The following is a 16112-nucleotide window of genomic DNA, read 5'->3' on the forward strand; positions in this document are numbered from 1 at the left end:
CATGAAATGCCTTCATGGTTATAACATTGAATATAAATGGATTAAACTCCCCACTTAAAAGATACAGATTCACAGAATGGATTAAAAAATGAACCATCAATACATTGCATACAAGAGACTTATCTTACACACAGGGACACAAAGAAATTGAAAGTGAAAGGATGGAAAAAATATTTCATGTAGGCTACAGCCAAAAGAAAGCAGTTGTAGCAAAATTAATCTCAGATAAAGTAGACTTATATGCAAGGATGTTATGAGAGACAAAGAAGGCCACTACATACTAACAAAAGGGGCAATTCAACAAGAAGAAATAATAATCATAAGTGTTTATTCACCCAATCAAGTTTCCACAAAATACATGAGAGAAACACTGGCAAACTAAAGGAAGCAATTGTGTCCACAATAATTGTTGGAGACTTCAACACATCACTGTCTCCTATAGATAGATCAAACAGACAGAAGACCAATAAGGAAATTGAAAACCTAAACTATCCAGTAAATGAATTGGATTTAACAGACATATATAGAACACTACATCCAAAATCACCAGGATACCCATTCTTCTCTACTGCTCATGGAACTTTCTCCAGAATAGATCATATGCAGGGCCATAAAACAAACCTCAATAAATTAAAAATATTTGAAATTATTCAAAACATATTCTCTGACCACAATGGAATACAATTAGAAGTCAATAACCATCAGTGACTTAGAAAATTCACAAATACCTGGAGGTTAAACAACACACTCCTAAACAATCAGTGGCTTAAAGAAGAAATAGCAAGAGAAATTGCTAAGTATATAGAGATGAATAAAAATGAGAACACAACATACAAAAACCTATGGGATGCAGCAAAAGTGATTCTGAGGGGAACTTTATAACACTAAATGCATATATTAAAAAGGAAGTAAGAGCCAAAATCAAAGAACTAATGGATCGACTGAAGAAGCCAGAAAACAAACAGCAAACCAATCCTAAACCAAGCAGAAGAAAAGAAATAACAAGGATTAAAGCAGAAATAAATGATATAGAGAATAAAAAAAATAGAGAGAATAAATAACCACAAAAATTGGTTCTTTGTGAAGATCAACAAGATTGACAAGCCCCTAGCTAGACTGACAAAATCAAAAAGAGAGAGGACCCATATAAACAAAATAATGAATGAGAAAAGTGACATTACTGTGGATGTTGAATAAATTAAAAAAAAATTATAAGAGGATACTATGGAAAACTGTATGCCAACACACTGGATAATGTAGATGCAATGGACAATTTCCTGGAAATATATGAACAACTTAAACTGACCAGAGAAGAAACAAAAGACCTTAACCAACCAATCACAAGCAAAGAGATCCAATCAGTCATCAAAAAGCTTCCCACATATAAATGCCCAGGGCCAGATGGCTTCACAGGGAAATTCTAGAAAAATTTCAAAAAGAACTGACACCAATCGTACTTAAAATTTTTCAAAACGTCAAAGAAAATGAAACTATGTAACTCATTTTATGAAGCTAACATCAATCTAATACCAAAACCAGGGAAAGATGCTACAAAAAAGGAAAACTACTGGCCAATCTCCCTGATGAATATAGATGCAAAAATTCTCAACAAAATACTTGCAAATTGAATCCAAAGACACATTAAAAAAATCATACACCATGACCAAGTTGGGTTCATTACAGGCATGCAAGGATGGTTCAACATAAGAAAATCAATAATGTATTACAACACATTAACAAATCAAAAGAGAAAAATCAAGTGATCATCTCAATAGATGCTGAAAATGCAATTGACAAAATCCAACATCCCTTTTTGATAAAAACAATTCAAAAGTTAGGAATGGAAGGAAACTTCATCAATATGATAAAGAACATATATGAGAAACCCACACCCAGCATAGTACTGAATGGTGAGTGACTGAAAGTCTTCCCTCCAAGATCAGAAACAAGGCAAGGATGTTCACTATCACCACTGGTATTCAACATTGTGCTGGAAGTGCTAGCCAGGGCAATCTGGCAAGACAAAGAAATAAAAGGCATCCAAATTGGGAAAGAAGAAGTAAATCTGTCATTGTTTGCAGATGATATGATCTCATATCTGGAAAACCCTGAGAAATCGATGATGCAGCTACTAGAGCTAATAAACAAATTTAGCAAAGTGGCAGTATACAAGATTAATGCACATAAGTCAGTAATGTTTCTATATGCTAGAAATGAAAAAACTGAAGAGACACTCAAGAAAAAGATACCATTTTCAATAGCAACTAAAAAAACAAGTACATAGGAATAAACTTAACCAAAGATGTAAAAGACCTATACAAAGAAAACTACATACCTCTACTAAAAGAAATAGAAGAAGACCTTAAAAGATGGAAAAATATTCCATGTTCATGGATAGGAAGGCTAAATGTCATTAAGATGTCAATTCTACCCAAACTCATCTACAGATTCAATGCAATCCCAATCAAAATTCCAACAACCTACTTTGCAGACTTGGAAAAGCTAGTTATCAAATTTATTTGGAAAGGGAAGATGCCTCGAATTGCTAAAGACACTCTAAAAAAGAAAAACGAAGTGGGAGGACTTACACTCCCTGACTTTGAAGCTTATTATAAAGCCACAGTAGTCAAAACAGCATGGTACTGGCACAAAGATAGACATATAGATCAATGGAATCAAAATGAGAATTTGGAGATAGAACCCCAGATCTATGGCCCACTGATCTTTGATAAGGCCCCCAAAGTCACTGAACTGAGTCATAATGGTCTTTTCAACGAATGGGGCTGGGAGAGTTGGATATCCATATCCAAAAGAATGAAAGAGGACCCCTACCTCACCCCCTACACAAAAATTAACTCAAAATGGACCAAAGATCTCAATATAAAAGAAAGTACCATAAAACTCCTAGAAGATAATGTAGGAAAACATCTTCAAGACCTTGTATTAGGCAGCCACTTCCTAGACTTTACACCCAAAGCACAAGCAACAAAAGAAAAAATAGATAAATGGGAACTCCTCAAGCTTAGAAGTTTTCTGCACCTCAAAGGAATTTCTCAAAAAGGTAAAGAGGCAGCCAACTCAATGGGAAAAAATTTTTGGAAACCATGTATCTGACAAAAGACTGATATCCTGCATATATAAAGAAATCCTACAACTCAATGACGATAGTACAGACAGCCCAATTATAAAATGAGCAAAAGATATGAAAAGACAGTTCTCTGAAGAGGACATACAAATGGCCAAGAAACACATGAAAAAATGATCAGCTTCACTAGCTATTAGAGAGATGCAAATTAAGACCACAATGAGATACCATCTAACACCGATTAGAATGGCTGCCATTAAACAAACAGGAAACTATAAATGCTGGAGGGGATGTCAAGAAATTGGGACTCTTATTCATTGTTGGTGGGACTGTATAATGGTTCAGCCACTCTGGAAGTCAGTCTGGCCGTTCCTTAGAAAACTAGATATAGAGTTACCATTCGATCCAGCGATTGCACTTCTCGGTATATACCCGGAAGGTCGGAAAGCAGTGACATGAACAGATATCTGCATGCCAATTTTCATAGCAGCATTATTCACAATTGCCAAGAGATGGAAACAACCCAAATGTCCTTCAATAGATGAGTGGATAAATAAAATGTGGTATATACACACGATAGAATACTACATGGCAGTAAGAAGGAACGATCTCGTGAAACGTATGACAACATGGATGAACCTTGAAGACATAATGCTGAGCGAAATAAGCCAGACACAAAAAGAGAAATATTATATGCTACCACTAATGTGAACTTTGAAAAATGTAAAACAAATGGTTTATAACGTTGAATGTAGGGAAACAAGCAATAGAGAGCAATTAAGGAAGGGGGAATAATAATCCAAGAAGAACAGATAAGCTATTGTGGGTAAATTTAACCTTCTGAGAATGCCCAGGAATGACTATGGTCTGTTAATTTCTGATGGGTATAGTAGGAACAAGTTCATAGAAATGTTGCTATATTACGTTACTTTCTTGGGGTAGAGTAGGAACATGTTGGATGTAAAGTAGCTATCTTAGGTTAGTTGTCTTTTTCTTACTCCCTTGTTATGGTCTCTTTGAAATGTTCTTTTATTGTATGTTTTTTTTTAAGTTATTTTTTATTTATTTTTATTTTTTTTTCATACAGTTGATTTTTAAAAAAAAGTTAAAAAAAACAAAGAAAAAATATGTAGAGCCCCCTTGAGGAACCTGTGGGGAATGCAGGGGTATTCGCCTACCCCACCTCCATGGTTGCTAACATGACCACAGACATAGGGGACTGGTGGTTTGATGGGTTGAGCCCTCTACCACAGGATTTACCCTTGGGAAGACTGTTGCTGCAAAGGAGAGGCTAGGCCTCCCTGTATTTGTGCCTAAGAGTCTCCTCCTGAATGCCTCTTTGTTGCTCAGATGTGGCCCTCTCTCTCTGGCTAAGCCAACTTGAAAGGTGAAATCACTGCCCTCCCCCCTACGTGGATCAGACACCCAGGGAGTGAATCTCCCTGGCAACGTGGAATATGACTCCCGGGGAGGAATGTAGACCGGCATCGTGGGACGGAGAACATCTTCTTGACCAAAAGGGGGATGTGAAAGGAAATGAAATAAGCTTCAGTGGCAGAGAGATTCCTAAACGAGCCGAGAGATCACTCTGGTGGGCACTCTTATGCACACTTTAGACAACCCTTTTTAGGTTCTAAAGAATTGGGGTAGCTGGTGGTGGATACCTGAAACTATCAAACTACAACCCAGAACCCATGAATCTCGAAGACAGTTGTATAAAAATGTAGCTTATGAGGGGTGACAATGGGATTGGGAAAGCCATAAGGACCAAACTCCACTTTGTCTAGTTTATGGATGGATGTGTAGAGAAAGTAGGGGAAGGAAACAAACAGACAAAGGTACCCAGTGTTCTTTTTTACTTCAATTGCTCTTTTTCACCTAATTATTATTCTTGTTATTTTTGTGTGTGTGCTAATGAAGGTGTCAGGGATGATTTAGGTTATGAATGTACAACTATGTAATGGTACTGTAAACAATCGAAAGTACAACTTGTTTTGTATGACTGCGTGGTATGTGAATATATCTCAATAAAATGATGATAAAAAAAAAATGTAGCTTACGAGGGGTGGCAATGGGATTGGGAAAGCCATAAGGACCACACTCCCCTTTGTCTAGTTTATGGATGGATGAGTAGAAAAATAGGGGAAGAAAACAAACAGACAAGGCACCCAGTGTTCTTTCTTACTTTAATTGCTCTTTTTCACTTTAATTATTATTCTTGTTATTTTTGTGTGTGTGCTAATGAAGGTGTCAGGGATTGATTTAGGGATGAATGTACAACTATGTAATGGTACTGTGAACAATCGAATGTATGATTTGTTTTGTATGACTGTGGTATGTGAATATATCTCAATAAAATGAAGATTTTTTTTTTAAAAATGGAAAGAAATAGAGACACGTTATGGAGATACAAATGCCTGGGTAGAATGGGTCAAATACACCATCCAGAGTCTAAACAAAAGTGACTGTTATGCTTGTGCAACAGACTGACTCACTGCTCAAATTGTGCCCTTCCCCTTAGGTATGGAAAAGCATGAAAATGTGTTTAAGTGTATGATACTCCTCTTTCAAAATGCTACTCCTGTTGAAAGTTGCAGTACATTGTCTTCCCTTTTCCCTCCAGTCTGGAAGGGAAGGGTCAAGGCAATACCAGCTTCCTGCCTTGGTCCTGGAAACCACTCTGCCTGTCTCTCCAAATGGGAAGAAGGGGTCCAGGATCTTGGAACCATGGCCTTGTGTACACGAGTGTGGAACATGAGTGAGGATAGTACTGGCAACTTCTCCAGCTTAGCTATACCCTGAGCAGACCTCTGATGACACTGTGGGAGGGGTGTCCTCCCGCCAACACTACCTGAAAATTGGGGAGGAAACTGCTCTCTGGTTCAATTGTCTATCCCATTCACCCTGGCATTTGAAAGTAAAGAAAATGTGCCAACCCAAGGCAAAATAAATAAAAGAAATGTATGAAATGTACCTGGTTCCTTTGATGAACAAATCTATTTAGATAGTATAGGGGTTCCCCAGGGAGTTCCAGATAAGTTTAAAGCTAGAAATCAAGTGGCTGCAGGATTTGAATCATTCTTATTCTGGTGGATCACCATCAGTAAAAATGTGGATTGGATCAATTATATCTATTATAATCAGCAAAGATTTATCAACTATACCAGGTATGCCATTAAAGGAATAGCAGAACAGTTAGATGCCAGTAACTGGCATGGAAAAACAGGATTGCCCTAGATATGATGCTAGCCAAAAAGGAAAGTGTCTGTGTTATAACTGGGGGAATCTATTACACATTCATCCCCAATAATACAGCACCTAACGGAACTATCACCAAGGCTTTACAAGGCTTAACAGCCTTATCTCAGAAACTAGCAGAAAATTCTAGCGTTAACAACCCACTCATGGGGTGGTTGGAAAATTGGTTCAGGAAATGAAAAGGAGTTGCAATGTCTGTTTTAACTTCCCTTATCATTTCAGCTGGAGTACTCACAGTGGTTGGGCATTGCATTACCCCATGTGCCCAGGGGTTAGCTCAAAGACTCATTAAAACTGCCCTAACAAAGCAAATGCCTGTGCAATATCAGCAGAGCAATCTATACCCCCCTCAAAGAGAAAGATCCCTATGATGAGGAATGTGAAAAAGTTCTTAGCAAATTTAAGAAACTAGAATGTGAAAACTAAAAAGAGTTTAAAAAGAAAGAGGAGGGAATCTGCAAGAAAGGTTTCAGTTTAGCTTTCACATAAAGGCAATGTGGAGTAAGGAAAATGGAAACTAGACAAGACTGGCTGAAATGGGCTCCACAGTTACAGGGAAGTAGAGGGCCTCTGATGTAAGCCCAGAGTTGGTGCTAGCTCCTTCCCAAAGGTGGACTAGTTAGCTCTCTCAGACAGGCTGTACAATTTAAAATCCCAAAGGTGGGCTAATTAGCTTTCTTGGATAGGCTATACCCTCTGGAGTATCTGGCCAATGGAGAAACAGGGGAGGGACTTGCATGTTAGGCTTAGGATATAAATATTGCTGTGTTCTATTGTTGGGTGCACCTGCCACGTTTCTTTGGTGGTGCACCTGCTCTCACAAGATCATGAATAAATTTCTTTTCTTCTCCACAAAAAAAAAAAGTGTTCAAAAGAAGATACCATAAACAACTAGATTGCCAACAATACTCAACAAATTTGGTGAAACGCAGTTTTCTAGAAACACATTAAGAACCTATTCTGTCTATAGAAGAATGCTCAACATTGCTAGCTTTTAGGATAATGCTAATCAAAACCAAATTGAGATATCATTTCACAACTACCAGAATGGCCACCATTAAACAAATAGAAAACTGCTGTTGGAGAGGATGTGAAGAAATAGGAACACATTCATTATTGTTGGGAATGTAAAATGTAAGAGAACTGAAAGCAGGTATGTAAACAGACATTTGCACATCAATGTTCATAGTGGAATTATTCACAATTGCCAAAACAAGGAAGCAACCCAAGTGTCCATCAACTGATGGATGGATAAAAAATGTTATTAATATTATTCTGCAGTTAGAAGGAATGTAGACCTGAAGCATGAAACATGGATAAACCGTGACAACATTAAGGTGAGTGAAATAAGTCAGATACCAAAGGATGAATACTGTGAGATCTCACTGTTATGAAGTAACTATAATAAGTAAACTCATAGAGTTAAAATCCATAAAAAAAAAGGTTACCAGGAGATATGATGAGGTTATAGAATAGGAAGCAATTGTGTAATGTGGGCAAAAAATTTAACTAGGTTGAATTTAAATGTTTGGAAGTGGATAGAAGTGGTGGTAGCCTATTTTGGTGAGAGTAATTAACAGCACTGATTTATGTGTGTGATTGTCACTGAAACAGGAAGTTTAGAGTCATGTATGTCACTAGAAGGAAAAGTAGAGGATAAAACATGGTACTGTATAATACAGTGATCCCTGTGATTGATGATGACTGTGACTAATAGCACAAATATAAAAATGTTCTTTCATGAACTAAAACAAATGTCCATCACTATTGCAGGGAGTTAATAGAGTGGTCTGTGGAGGAAAATGCATCTATTGCAAACTTTTGCAAACAGTAATATCTTAATATTCTATCATCAACAGTAAAAAATGTACCATACCAAGGCTAAGGGTAAATAATAAGGGGAAAAAGTGTTATTGAATTTGAGGGAATAATGAAAATATTCCGAAAATCTTGTAATGAATGCACAACTATGCAATAATACTGTGAGCCACATTCATTACATACTTTGCATGGGTTTTATGATGTGTGAATATATCTCAATAAACTTGTTAATCATCTTCATCATTTTCATCATCATCATCATCATTATATCATCTATAAGACTTTAAAAATTCAAGGTAATCCATGGGGAAATTCAGCCACCTGAGCAGGCAAAATGTCACATTACAATACACAATATGAATATGGCTATTGGGGTATTTCTCTTGGATTCAATTTTCTGCCAAAGAAGAACTGTGTAATTTTGAATTCAATGATTGATTAAGAGAAAAATTTCAATTTTTAATGTAGAATTGATAGTAATTTTCTAAATGAAGAGCAGTTTATAACCCAGACTTCATCTGCTACATGGTAAAAACTATAATCTGGGCAATTTCTTCTCTTTGCTGTAGATAACACTAATTTGCTCATAAGCATGTGAAAGGGCTGTGGATACTAAGGAGGGCCACTGAGTAGTGGATAAGAAGCAAGCCCATCACTTTCTGTGTTGCCCACAGTAAGCCAGTTTTGGAGACAACTTTTTTGCATCATTCACTTCAACTTCAGAAAGCTTCAGGTCTTACCCAAGTATCATAGAGGAAATTTTTAGAGTTTGAGGCCCTCCTATGTCACTTGGGATGTTTTTCTGTGTTTACCTTTGGTGGGAAGTATTGAAACATATCAGGGGTAGAAAATCTGATCCCTGTTGACATCAGATGACACAAGGCTAGGTAGCAGGGATGATTGCAGATTCTCAATGATAAATATATTATACCACAAGGATGCAGGGTGTCTGCTCAGAAAACATAGTTGTTCTTTAAGTATTAACTTTTCATAATGGGAAATAGTGTGCATGGGATGTGGGGTTGAAGAAACAGTTTGTTCTTCAGGGTTTCCCTGCCCTCCATGCACCCCACAGCCTCTTCTCTGATGCTAAGAGATGAGAAGATGTGCACCTCCCATTTGGGGGATCCTAGCATGGCTGCTGTTCAAATAGGTTGGACTAATGTTTAATGAAACACATTTTGCTGAAATGATTCAAATCATGATGATGGGCAGCAAGAACACCAAGGGTGTTTTCCACTCCCCATGTGGAAGACCACAGTCAGGGACTTCCACAATAAATCACTGAAACCTTGAAAGAAGGAACCCATTGTAAGTTCATAGTGATAGAAACTGAGAGACAGTGTTTGTTTCCTTTCTACTCTGTGAACAATTGCTTTTAAAATTATTTTGAAATGATATATGACAACACTGGAAATTGTTTTCCTTTAAAACTCCTACATTTCTGTTAACTTGAGCAACAAAAACACTGAATTTGTAACAGACTTAGACTTAATTTGGAACTCTCATATAATTTTGTAATGTGTGCAGTGGGGTCATCCCTCTGGAAATGTTTTGGAAGTTTATACTAAAGATAAACATAGTCATGTCCTGTGACTTAGAACCTATTCTCCTGGGTCACATCCAAAAGAAATTCTTCCATATGGTCTCCAAACATATGGGTAAGAAAGTTCATAGCAGCACTATTTACAATAGTTAAATCCCGTGATATTCACATATGTTCATTAACAGTAGAATTGATAAAAAGAAGATAAATAATATTATCCAGAAATGTGAATGTATGATCTACATTCATATTTCCTGGCAGTGGGCCAGGAAAGATGTCACTGTGATGACATCAAGATTTAGATAGTAGTTAAAAACCCCTCAGAGCTTGCCAGTCCTGCATTCCCACCTAGTTGAACAAGTTCCAGAACATGGAAAAGCAAATATAGATAAGGACTCATCCTTGATATTTTCCACAGCATGGATGTCCAGAGATGTGCCAAGGTCTTTTCTGGCTGTCTCTTCTTCCATTTGTGATAATAGTTGCTGGTATTGAACACAATTCCACACTGCTGAAATGCAGTTTCAAGAAGAGAATTGATACACTGCCAAACTTCATCAAATAATTGTAGTAACTAAAGATTTTTATTTTTAAATGTATACTCATATCTGTTATAGTTCTGCACAACATATTCCTAATTTGTGTCCATCTGAGCCATTAATGTAAACTTTAATCAACTCTCTCAGTAAGTTCTCTATTAAATTACATTCTTTAAGTAACTAAAGATTCCAATACACTCCTTGGTGTGGTGGTCTTGTGTGTTTTCCCATTCTCAGATTTATATTTTCAACAATTTCTATATGTCTCTTCTTCTTTCTCCATTTTCCTTTGGCCATACCATAATTTCTTTAAGGAAAAAGTCCTTTTCCTAAGACTGTAAATCTGTGCAATTCTCCTATATTAGAATCCATGCAATGACTCATTTATTGTGATATCCACTTTACCTATAAGGGAAATGTGGGGACCAGGTGATTGTGTACATGGATTAAACAAAAGAAATTAATGGAACACAAATAATATCAAGAAATAGCAAAGATAACTTTAAACTAATTTGTTTGATATCCCTGGGTTTTAATAAATATAATCCATGATCACTATTAAAATTCAAATATATGTTGCAGTATAGTTTTAAAATTCTGTGAGAAGAAAGTGAAAACTTAAAAAAGTATGCACATCAAATTTCTCTCTTCACCTAGTTTTTAACATTCTCTGTATTAACTATTCCTTTATCCCTCTAAATCATGAGAATCTTTAAAAAAGACATTGGGAATAAAAGAGAATCTTTAAAATCAAAGCACAGTTGCAAAAGCTATTGTTTTATTAGAAATTTGCTTCTGAGTGGCTTGTCACCTGCCTTTCTATTTTTTCAAAAAGATACTTATTTCACTATAAACAGTTCCAGCCACACCCAACTTAGGCCTAGGGTGGAGGTATCTCAGGAACCTAAACAATATTGAGCCTGCAGCAGAACTGGAACAGCAGATTATACATATGAAAGATGTCTATAGAAGTTTTGCCAACTTTGCTAAGTATGTCTTCTAATATTAGATAAAAAATAGGGTGATTTTAGATAAATATAAGAGTAAAGATGTGACTCATTTTATTTGCAGTGTCATGATGACAGAAATGCATGGTTGGTAATGACAAGTCATAGCCACAGGGAGGAAATCCACTAAGGCATCAGAGAACATTCTCCAAACAGCACCCAAAATACAGGTTGTGGTGGAAGCTTGAGATCCAGGGCCCAGGGCTGCTTCCAATCACAGATTTTCTGTTATCCATTTTAAATATTGAATTTCATTTTTTAAAGAGCACTGCCCTTGACCTCTTTTTTCTTTTCTTTTTTTAATAGGAAGCTTAAAGAAAGACAGCGATCTAATCATTTTCTTTTCTTGTCATGTGAAGAAATATGCATAGACAGATTCCATATCCAAGGTCTTAAAAGGTAAGCATGGATTTTTACATTGATCTACTCATCTTAGAAAGTTAAATATGTTTTTATGGATGTGGATACAATTGCCAGAGGAGAAAGTGACACATGGGAGAAAAAAACATCACTTTAAACTGTTGTCTCAACACAGCTTAGCCCTAGGATCAAGAACATGTCAGGCACAGAGTCAGACATGACTATAGTAGGACTGATAGGAGTTATGGTTCCATAGCAGCAGTTGGCCAGGAAAGATGGAAGTTAGTGCTCTGCAAAAGCAGCAGGGGGGTGTCAGGAGTTGGTTTATAAGGGTTGGGACAAGGAGGGTGTTCCAGTCTAGCAAGGTCTTGTGACACAAGTGTGTGGAGATATGTTATCAACAGTGGTCAGGGGAGGGGAGTTCCATGCCTTGTTAACAATACATTTTTTCCTCCCCTGGAGAGGTCTGATGACTTTTAAACATCTGTTCTGGTCAAGTAGGTACTACATGAAATCACTTATGAGGGGAAGGGGCCTGGGACCTGGGCCCCTACTATCCACCCCACATAGCAGACTACATTTACCATAGGACAGACATTGCATTCACAGACCACAGAACACTAGAATTCCCCCCTGCAGAGATAATATCACCAAAGAGATGTCTCCATGACCAAGAAAGGGAATTAAAATTGCTGAATTCTGCCAGGCCAATAAGATATTCCATACAGTTCATTCACAGTGGTCACAGTCCCAATAAAGGTAAGTAGCACCTAAAGGTGGCAAGTCTGTGCAAGCCCAACATTGAGTTCATTTTGGGGCATGAATTACTGCTGAGCAGGAAGATTGTGCTAAACAGAAAGAAGTTGTTTATATGGGGAATAATAAGGAGTAATTTCTCCTGATTTCCAAATAGTTATGCATAAGTTTCCATGGGAATAGGAGGCCCTGGATTGGTGTGAAAGACATTCAGGTCTTATTACAATGTTTTTTGGTAAGCTGCCATGCCCAGGGACTTGAGATTCCTAACCATCATGGTTGAATAGGCCAGCACCAAGAGCAATTGACCTTGTTTTTTGTCATTTTCTATGGTCTAAGACAAAGGCAACAATAAATTATTACTATTTCCCCACTTATTTTCCCCTTCAACTTGGGTTCTTAGTGCTTGCATTGGTCCCACCATTATCATTTTAATAGAAGCTGGGGTTGCAGCTCTAGGAGTTCAGGAGGGTTAGGGCCTGGATAACACCTTTTTGTTGTTGAGATTTTATGGTCCATAGCCCATGCTTGGGTCATTTGTTCAGTGACAAAGGTCCCCAAATCACTGTCTATTTGTGTAGGTATGCCATACAGAGAGCATACTCTTTCCAACTTGCTGGTTTGCCTTCCCCACTGGAAAACCTAACAAAAGTCCAGTAACCCTTTTCATAGCAGTAAAATTATACCTTGAGAACAGAAAGAGACTTCTGTAACCCATGTGCCCTGTCTGGTGTGGTAGACTACATGGTTGACACAGGGAGTACAAAATGCACACTTTAGTGATGTCTACTAGCTGCTGACAACAGCTATCCATCATTAGCAGGCTTCCCACAATTCTTGTTATTTCAACAGCTTCCTCAGGTGCAGCAATTTTAGCCACTGAATCCTCTTTATAGGGCCCTGGTCCAAGAGTCTCATGCATTTCTGCATTCAGAGGGCTGGTATTGAAAATGATGTACTGTAGCAAGTAAGCTCTCCACCTAGCCAGTGTGCTCAGCTGGGCACTGCCAGACTGTGGCTTAGATGCTATGTCAGTAATTGACCCCTGACTAGGGATGGCCATTTTTAAGGTGGCTGGGCATCTTTGCTTCAGCCCCTCCACTTGCAATAAAATATTATATGCAGTGCTCATTGGTTTTATTCAGGGGGTGTATTTCAGTTCCACCCCTTTTCATAATGGTGACCAAAGCCCAGAGACATTCATTTAGAATGTTGCCTCTGTCACAGACCCCACCAAAAGCCAATATTAGTGCTGGCTACATCCAATTCACAGGGCAGGACTAGATCTACACTCCCACCCCCGTGCTTGTGCCTGTGCTCCTGCCCTTTTTGCATTTTTTAATGCAGCCTATTGGGAGGTATTACATTTCCAGGAATAGCCTTCACTAATCAAGATACACAAAGGTTTTAACATTTGGGCTAAGTGAGGAACAAAGGTCTCCAATGCCTCACAATATCAAGAAGACTTTAGTTGCTTTGGTGTTTGTGGTGCAGGGAAACATTGCACCTTAAAAAGGGTTACTGGTTAGTTACAGTTGTTGGACTTTTTCATTTGGCTAATCCTTTGTCAGGAGACCATTGCCTATGGCCAGGCTATGTCCATAGCCTTGGGGACACACAGTAAAAGTCCATTGTTGGCCTCCCAGGAGAAGAAAAATGGAAGTTGGCTTGATTTTTCTAGGGAGATACAAAAAAAAAAAAAAATAGTTCTAGCAAACATGTCCTATTATGCAGTATTTTTTCTATGCCTAATATTTTTAACCTCCAGGCCCAGTAAAAAAAAAGAATTTTAAACTACATCTCCCCCATCTTTCTACACCAGCCCTTCCCCCACAGCTGCCCTAGGTGCTTAGGACTTCAGAAAGAGGTGAGACAAAGATAAAGGTTTACTTATCTTGTTGAACTTGAATTTAAAAGTTTTAAAAAAGGTCTGTGAGGTTTGGAAGTTTCTACACACTACTTTTAATTATTTCCAATTATTAGATCTATTCTCTTAAAGCTGTGATCTGGACAATTGGGAAAGGTTTCTTGCTTTTCCAGAAGACAGGCTTCTGGCAGGCTTTTGCTGCCTTAGGGAAATTCCAGGGGTGGTTTCCTTTTAATATCCAGGTTTGTTCACAGTAATTACAGAACTAAAGCTTTGAACCCTGCTGCAAAGAGGGTTTTTTTTTTCCTTTTTCCTTTGGGACTCCAAGATTATATATATATATATATATATATATATATATATATGTTCTTATTTAAGTTTTGGAGACTAGTGTTAAATAAATCATGTTGATAACTGAAAAGAGGAAGAGGTTGAGAGTGCCATAGTGTCAAGAAAGGTTTCTGAAAGTGGAATGCACTTTTGCTGGTTATGTCCTCCTTAGAAACTGTTTGTGAAAGGGCTCTTCAAAAGTTTTAGAGTAGTTAGACTCCCTATATCTATCTCTGCTTGTTATTTGTATACCTCACCAGCTGTCTTTCTTCAATGTCTTTCCTAGTAAGCCTTCATGATTTGTCCTGGGGTACAATTCCTTAATAAGAGTTTATGTGCCTCTATTAAACATGGCAGGCAAAAGCTTTGTGAACAATCATTTAGATAAAGTGTAGCAACTTGAAACTGGGCTAATTACATACGGACAAGGGGAATAGATGGAATAGAGTACATCCTTAATGTCAGGTTCCATGTCTTTATTCTTCCAATTTAAAGAAGACTGGAGAATTTAACTAATATAGGAGCCCCTGGCCTAGGCTCAAGGGCCTGTGGAGCTTGGTGCACAGCTGCCTGCAAGACCTGGGTCAGTTAATGTTTAATCTACCCTCTTTGTGAATCAGCAGGAATGTGCCACTGGACTATGTAAGTGTAGAATCAGATCTCCTGTGTCAGATATTGATCTATAACTTACCTCCTTTCTGAGCTCTCTAAGATGCTATCACTCTTGTTATCTACAAAGTAACAAAATTCTCCCTTCTTTCCTGCACAAACATAATCAGTTATCCATTATGTCACAGAACCCCATACCCATTCTTAGACCCTTAGGAATATCTTTATTTCTAGCACTTATAACTGGCTTGACCAGTCCCCTTAGTTGCACACTCTGCTTCCCTGCTGAATGCTGTACCTGCCTGATGAAGAGAAGCTGCTTGATTTCTGCACTCCTATAAGTAACTTCCAAGAAAGGTTTGTGTCTCTAACAATGCCCTTTATCTTCTTTGCCTTTTGTCTGGAAAAGCCCTCATGGTCATTGACAATTTGTAAGCCAGCCAGAAGACCAAAGAAACCCCTTTTCTGGAGATACAAAACCTGGGAAGGGAGATACCCTGAGAGGGATACCAGGGTGGCCTGGGACTTCTATGTGGGGAAGAGTGGCTAGCCTCCTGGATAAATCAGGTCTACTGAGGAAGTATGGAAGTTCTTGCACCTCTCCAGCAGGATTAATAGCCATCCTGCAGCAGGCCACAAGAGTCTTGGGGATTTAGAAAGAGAACAAGGGTTGCCAGATTGCTGTTGTTAGAGGATGTACTAGCCACAACTGGAGAGACTTTAGTGGCTAAGGTGGCTGTGCACCACCTAGAGGATGAAATGAAGTCAGAAAGGAATATGAGGCTGACACAGGCAGAACTAAAGGATGTTATAAATGAGAGACTGAAGCAAGTAGATATTTAGAGATGTTTGCATGCCAGTATGCTAGAGTAAAGTCACAAGCTGCATAAGGTGTGAGTCAGGCAAATTCTAATTTTGCCTGGTTGGGATCCTG

The sequence above is a fragment of the Choloepus didactylus genome, assembly GCF_015220235.1.
Source record: "Choloepus didactylus isolate mChoDid1 chromosome 26 unlocalized genomic scaffold, mChoDid1.pri SUPER_26_unloc2, whole genome shotgun sequence".
NCBI lineage: Eukaryota > Metazoa > Chordata > Mammalia > Pilosa > Megalonychidae > Choloepus > Choloepus didactylus.